Source organism: Triticum urartu, unplaced genomic scaffold (assembly GCF_003073215.2).
Source record: "Triticum urartu cultivar G1812 unplaced genomic scaffold, Tu2.1 TuUngrouped_contig_523, whole genome shotgun sequence".
Taxonomy (NCBI): domain Eukaryota; kingdom Viridiplantae; phylum Streptophyta; class Magnoliopsida; order Poales; family Poaceae; genus Triticum; species Triticum urartu.
The window spans coordinates 1-7,579 of NW_024115888.1; the positions used below are offsets into that span (position 1 = coordinate 1).

Consider the following 7,579-nt stretch of genomic DNA (forward strand, 5'->3'; position numbering starts at 1 on the left):
TAATCTTCATCATAAAAGAGCCAGCACAAGAAGTATCGAGCATGGTGCGGTTGTTATCAGCCGAGCATAATTTTTTTGGATAATAATTTCTCTTGAGATCTCATGATTGGGGCATGAATATAACATTGATTTAAGACTCCCCCAAGCTTGACCGATGCTTTCTCCTTCGCGAGGCCAAAAATTATATATATAATTACGATCACGATGAACAAGATGCATAGGATAAAACTTCTGATGAAATTCCAATTTCAATCGTTTGTAGTTCCATGATCCCATATCATCACATAGCCTATACCATGTCAATGCATATCCCTCCAAAGATAAAGGGAAGATCTTCTTCTTGATAACATCATTGGGCATACCTGCAAGCTTAAATAATCCACAAACTTCATCCACATATATTAGGTGCTCATCAGGATGTAATGTTCCATCTCCTGCAAAAGGATTAGCTAGCAGTTTTTCTATCATACCCGAAGGAATTTCAAAGTAGACATATTCATTTTCAGTAGGTTCAGTAGGTTGAGGAGCGACTCTTTGCTCTACTGGTCGAGGTGAAGATACCCCGAACAAGCCCCTCAGAGGATTACTTTCCATAGTAACAAGTGACAGCAAATTTCAGCACACTATATAAATTTTTCCTTACCAAATTCCACCTACCAATGGCGCTTCACTCCCCAGCAACGGCGCCAGAAAAGAGTCTTGATGACCCACAAGTATAGGGGATCTATCGTAGTCCTTTCGATAAGTAAGAGTGTCAAACCCAACGAGGAGCAGAAGGAAATGATAAGCGGTTTTCAGCAAGGTATTCTCTGCAAGCACTGAAATTATAGGTAATAGATAGTTTTGTGATAAGATAGTTTGTAACAAGCAACAAGTAACAAAAGTAAATAAAGTGCAGCAAGGTGTCCCAATCCTTTTTGTAGCAAAGGACAAGCCTGGACAAATTCTTATATAGAGAAAAGCGCTCCCGAGGACACATGGGAATTATCGTCAAGCTAGTTTTCATCACATTCATATGATTCACGTTCGGTACTTCGACAATTTGGTATGTGGGTGGACCGGTGCTTGGGTACTGTCCTTACTTGTACAAGCATCCCACTTATGATTAACCTCTATTGCAAGCATCCGCAACTACAGCAAAAGTATAAAGGTAAACCTAACCATAGCATGAAACATATGGATCCAAATCAGCCCCTTATGAAGCAACGCATAGACTAGGGTTTAAGCTTTTGTCACTCTAGCAACCCATCATCTACTTATTACTTCCCAATGCCTTCCTCTAGGCCCAAATAATGGTGAATTGTCATGTAGTCGCCGTTCACATAACACCACTAGAGGAGAGACAACATACATCTCATCAAAATATCGAACGAATACCAAATTCACATGACTACTAATAGCAAGAATTCTCCCATGTCCTCAGGAACAAACGTAACTACTCACAAAGCATATTCATGTTCATAATCAGAGGGGTATTAATGTGCATATAGGATCTGAACATATGATCTTCCACCAAATAAACCAACTAGCATCAACTACAAGGAGTAATCAACACTACTAGCAACCCACAGGTACCAATCCCACACTTAGAGACAGGAATTGGATACAAGAGATGAACTAGGGTTTGAGAGGAGATGGTGCTGGTGAAGATGTTGATGGAGATTGGCCCCCTCCCGGTGAGAGGAGTGTTGGTGATGACGATGGCGATGATTTCCCCCTCCCGGAGGGAAGTTTCCCCGGCAGAACAGCTCCGCCAGAGCCCTAAATTGGTTCCGCCAAGGTTCCGCCTCGTGGTGGCGGAGTCTCGTCCCGAAAGCTTGCTTATGATTTTTTTCTCAACGAAAGACTCCATATAGCAGAAGATGAGAATCGGAGGGCCACCAGGGGGCCCACGAGGCAGGGGGCGCGCCCAGGGGGGTAGGGCGCGCCCCCCACCCTCGTGGCTGGTGAGAGGCCCCCCTCTGGTACTTCTTGCGCTCAGCATTTTTTATATATTCTGAAAATAACTTCCGTGAAGTTTCAGGACTTTTGGAGCTATGCAGAATAGGTCTATAATATTTGCTCCTTTTCCAGCCCAGAATACCAGCTGCCAGCATTCTCCCTCTTTATGTAAACCTTGTAAAATAAGAGAGAATAGGCATAAGTATTGTGACATAATGTGTAATAACAACCCATAATGCAATAAATATCGATATAAAAGCATGATGCAAAATGGACATATCAATGCACACCCGAAACCCTTATCTTTGGAGGTTGGAAGGCCGAATATAGGGGCCCCCATATACCGGTCAAACCTCGCCAAAGCAAACACACCGCCGCGGAGTTTGCCGGAATCCGTCCTAAACTCACCGGAATTCATCACCGCACATCAGAAAAGGCCGCTAGACGCCGCAATTGATCACCGCCGGTTCGAATTGGATGAGCTCGACATCGTCGTGGCCTCCCATGACCTCAGCCTGGCCGCTGGAATCCTCTCGACACGGCGGGCAAAGGGGCACAGCTCGCCTAGCAATAGAGCAAGGTGCGGACGACGGAGGCGATGAGGCGTGGCCGGCAAGGCTGGGCGCGGATGACGGAGGCGACGGGGCATGGCCGGCGAGGCTGGGCGCGATCGGTAGGGACGGGGCGCGGCCGATGGGTGACGGGGCATGGCCTATGGGCGACGGGGCGCGGCCGGCTGGAGGAAGGGCGGCAACGGCCGGACCGGAGGAAGGAGCTCTTTATTCCAGTTTTACAGTATCTGTTCGGCCCACGCTAGTTTTCGACCCGCAAACGTGATCTTCATGAAACTGCAAACGCATTTTGCGGGTCAAGTTTTTGCGGGGTCTGCTAGAGTTGCTCTAAGCAGTCCCAGTTACATTGATTGTTATCATAATTATCAGGTTTGACCATGGTTTTGACCATTGATTGTTGTAGTAACCCTTTCTTACAGCACATTACCATGATGCAAGTCATGTGATACTTGCGATCTAAAGAAGTTTAACATTTTTGGAACATGTGATTGTATTAAGTCAACCTCAACGATGCGGTAGTGCCATACTATCACGGATGTAACTTGCATTAGCGAGTTCAGGTTTTACATGTGACGGCTACTAATAACCATAGAAATATCATTAGCCAGTTTAGGTTTTAACTTCCTGCAAATAGTCTTCAGTGACCTCTTGGTAAAGGGTACGTTTTCCACTAATCCAAGAAAACTCCCCACAATGCTGAACACTGATCCGACATACAGTATATTTTTAGTGGAATACAAGCTGCAATGGTGACTAATCGCGTAGAAAATAGTGACCAGTCCCCCGGAGATTGGAACAGTGATTAGGATGGTTCAGGTGGTTCCACTGGATTACAAAGAACACCATGTTTTACGTCTAGTCTTTCCTTGCTCAAAATTGGTTAAGTTATAGTAGAGTTCAGTGATTACAAGCGGCAGTTATCTTGGACATTGGATTTGGCGGAATGCTAGAGGGGAAGTGATAGCAGAAGATTTATTGTGGTTATGTACAAAACAGGTTTTCATGCTCGATGGTCTTGAGCTTGTTACACTAAACAAGCCACAAGGAGTAACCCCCGTATAGGGTTGTACAACTATGATTCAATGAAGAAGATGGTTGACAAAATTACAGTGAAAATATCTGCCGAGGAAAGTGCATACCACGGGGCAACGGTAATTCATAAATGCTTAATAAACCCAACTATTTTTCCAACATCTACCTATGCATCACATGTGATATCTGTCACTTAGTAAGTTTTCTACTTGGGTTGAGGTTCGTGCCGAGCTCTCAGTCAGTAATCTCATGACACCACCAAAAATTATACACTGGAAGTGGAAGCGGTTGTTGACGCCAAGCCCAAATGGCATGTCATGCAAGTTGGTCCTGTAAATTGTGTCAAATGTAATTGCATCCCCGAAGTAGCGATACTGATCACAACCCCTGCTTGTAACCCACATCAATGTTTTTATTCGGCTTTCTTCATTTACTTGCACAGTGTAGTTGAAGTCAGGATCATTGGCTTTCATCTTGGACACAACTTCCATTGTCTTCATGGCATCAAAGTATGATTGTTCCTTGTTTAACTTCCTGCACGCTATCTTCAATGAGCGCTTGGTAAATGGCACATTATCAACTGACCCAAAAAAAACTTCCCACAATGCTGAAAACCTTCCCAAGACCAACATTAATGTCCTGGAGTTGTTTCACTAGATCCTTCGCATATCTGTCAATCTGCCTGTGTGACTTTCAATGCATTTTCTATCCACACAACGGGTGGTTATGTCCCACTTTATACTCTGATATGTACCAACCATTTTATTTCGAGCGAAGGAGCCTAATCATTGCTTTGCAGCCACACCTTGATGAGCGACTGTTTTCCCTCATTGGCTTGCCCTGCAAAACATAACAAATGAAAAAATGTCAGGCATCCATGTTCCCAAATGTCTTATCTGTTAGAACAACCAGAAGAAAGGCACAAACAAAGAAAACAAGTTGCCAAAAATTTCATTAAGTATCAGTTCACCAGTACATACCGCACAATATCTCTTGCATGCATCTTTTCTGATGAACATTCGGTCTGTTTTTTGCCAGCCTAACTCTAAATCCACATTCCCACGAGTAGATGTTGTAGAACTCATAAGCGCACGGACAGTTCAAGTGTGGTTTTCCTGTCAGGGTTCATTTCCCTCTCCTCTGGCGCTTTCCCAATCCTTACCCTGAAAAGAGTGTCTCCAGAAAAATGTGGGTTCATTTCCCTCTCCTCTGGCGCTTTCCCAATCCTTACCCTGAAAAGAGTGTCTCCAGAAAAATGTAAGGCAGAAAAAGATCAGCGCCAAATCAATAATATGGAAAAAATCATATGAACGGAGTGGTATCTTATAAAGCTTTTTTAATCAATCAAAAAAGCATTGCTCCCTCACTGACAGCACACACCGGATTTCCCACTAGGAAATCCTCGGAAAACTAACCATCCTATGCAAAAAACAACAACAACAAACATAGTTCTGAACATCTGTTCCCAGGCATCATTAAGATAAGTGTACTCCAACGCAAAACACTGACTAAATCCAAGAGCACACACAAATTCTTCATTAGTAAATAGCTATATAACTAATAATCTGGCAAAACACACAATAATCCATGTCTCATCAAACAAGGCAACCCAACAACAAAATCTGTGCCATTCCTATGGCAGACAACCACAACCAAAAGGTGCTATGAACATATGTCCCCAATAACCATATCCATATTTATACTTCATCTTAGACATTGAACAAAATCCAGCAGAAAACACGCCTGCCTCATTAACCCAGAGCTAGGAATCAATTCTTTTAAACTATAGAAGTATCCCCAGCGCATCAACCAAATCGAGCATAGAATCAGTCCCACGGGTCATGTGCATGATACCCACCCCATTGGCACCTAATAAAACATTAACCAGTAATCCATCCATGCTAGAAATTAGTTAACCAGAGGCACAGGTACAAACTAAATCCTTTGTTGCCAATTCAAAATCCAAAGATCATGGCTCAAACACAAATAAATCTACAACCCCTCAGAGCAGATGTGCCTAGAAAAACTATCTAGTATACACACTTCCTAAAAGAATCCCGTGGTTGCTAAACAACCCTAACTAATATACCATCCATGGTCCAAATTTTGCTAAAACAACTGTCAAATCGACCAACAAATGATATGCATCGATGTTCTTCTCACTAACCTTCGAGTCAAACCACTAGTTGCTTCGGAGCAACGTCTTATCTGGCTTCATCTCCCAACGACTGATACTTGCCGGCGGCGCCCCCATCGACATTCACGACACTCATGGAATCCTGAGACTCCAATGGTAGTACTGAAGCACTCCACTCTGTAGCTCCGTCAACCCCCCCTGAAGAATCAGATCCAGCGGCCATGAGTACAGATCTTCCAATACCAAGACGGTGACTAGAAATCGACGTACCTAGGGGAAAAGAATGGCGGACCAGAATATGCTTACCCGTTGAGCTCGACACCATCGGTAGACATGGCGCCGGAACAGACATCGTCGTCGCCCTGGACGCGTGCGAGGAAGAAGGGAATGAGAGGATGGAGAGGAAACATTGTGGCATGGCTCTGTTCTAACCAGAGGGTTGGCCGTGGGGTCAAAGCGGCATGATCGTTTTCCAGTACCTGTGGTGTTTCGAACGAGCCCATGTGCCATCCCTTCTCGTGCAAGACATTGGCACATTCGCAGCCGCGAGAATAGATCCCGTGATTGGGCTGAACATGATACGCCTACGAGGCAGATAGGCATATGATGGACCGTATTCCAGCCAATAGGCCTGGCACAGCCCTGACCCGCGCTGACAGAATGCAGATCCCCAAGCCCAAAAGGACGCCCAAGATAGCGCCCTGCCTGGTGCTCGGACGCCATAAGCCCGCACTCTTGATTTCTGCACCTATTGTTTAACCATCTGATTGGAACCTACCCTTTGAAATTATGTGTGATGCTAGTGATTATGCTGTTGATGCTATTCTAGGACAAAGAGTTAATAAGAAATTAAATGTTATCCATTATGCTAGTAAAACTCCAGACAATGCTCAAAGAAATTATGCTACTACTGAAAAAGAATTTTTAGCAGTTGTGTTTGCTTGTGATAAATTCAGATCTTATGTTGATTCCAAAGTAACTGTTCACACCGATCATGCTGCTATTAAATACCTTATGGAAAAGAAGGATGCTAAACTAAGACTTATTAGATGGGTTCTTTTGCTGCAAGAATTTTATTTGCATATTATTGATAGAAAGGGAGCTGAGAACCCCGTAGCAGACAACTTGTCTAGGTTAAAAATATTCTTGATGACCCAATACCTATTGATGATATCTTTCCTGATGAACAATTAGCTGTCATAAATGCTTCTCATAATACTCCATGGTATGCTGATTATGCCAATTATATCGTTGCTAAATTTTTACCACCTAGTTTCACATACCAGCAAAATAAAAGTTCTTCTATGATTTAAGACATTACTTCTGGGATGACCCACACCTTTATAAAGAAGGAGTGGATGGTGTTATTAGACGTTGTGTACCTGAGTATGAACAGGAACAAATCCTATGCAAGTGTCACTCCGAGAACTACGGAGGACACCATGCTGGAGATAGAACTGCACACAAGGTATTACAATCTAGTTTTTATTGGCCTACTCTCTTCAAAGATGCTCGTAAGTTTTTCTTGTCTTGTGATGAATGACAAATAATTGGTAATATTAGTAGGTGTCAGGAAATTCCTATGAATTATTCACTTGTTATTGAACTGTTTGATGTTTGGGGATTTGATTATATGGGACCCTTTCCTTCCTCTAATGGGCATACACATATTTAGTTGTTGTTGATTACGTTACTAAGTGGGTAGAAGCTATTCCAACTAGTAGTGTTAATCATAATACTTCTATTAAAAATGCCTAAAGAAGTTATTTTCCCGAGGTTTGGAGTCCCTAGATATTTAATGACGGATGGTGGTTCACACTTTATTCATGGTGCTAAGTATGATGTTAACCATAGAATTGCATCTCCTTTGCACCCTCAGTCTAGTGGTCAAGTAGAA

The 7,579-nt window shown here is 43.2% G+C and overlaps 1 long non-coding RNA gene across 3 annotated transcripts; it reads right to left on the bottom strand.

Moving 5' to 3' along the window:
* Positions 1-3,561: 3,561 nt before the first annotated feature.
* Positions 3,562-6,206, bottom strand: LOC125528941. 3 transcript variants are annotated; one of them, XR_007292495.1, is made up of 4 exons: positions 5,989-6,193; positions 5,713-5,880; positions 4,526-4,790; positions 3,562-4,385 (listed from the first exon to the last, which is right to left on the bottom strand). It is a non-coding gene; the product is annotated as an uncharacterized LOC125528941 (long non-coding RNA). The 3 variants fall into 3 exon arrangements; XR_007292494.1 differs by having other exon boundaries at positions 4,526-4,777; positions 5,989-6,189; XR_007292493.1 differs by having other exon boundaries at positions 4,526-5,880; positions 5,989-6,206.
* Positions 6,207-7,579: the final 1,373 nt, after the last annotated feature.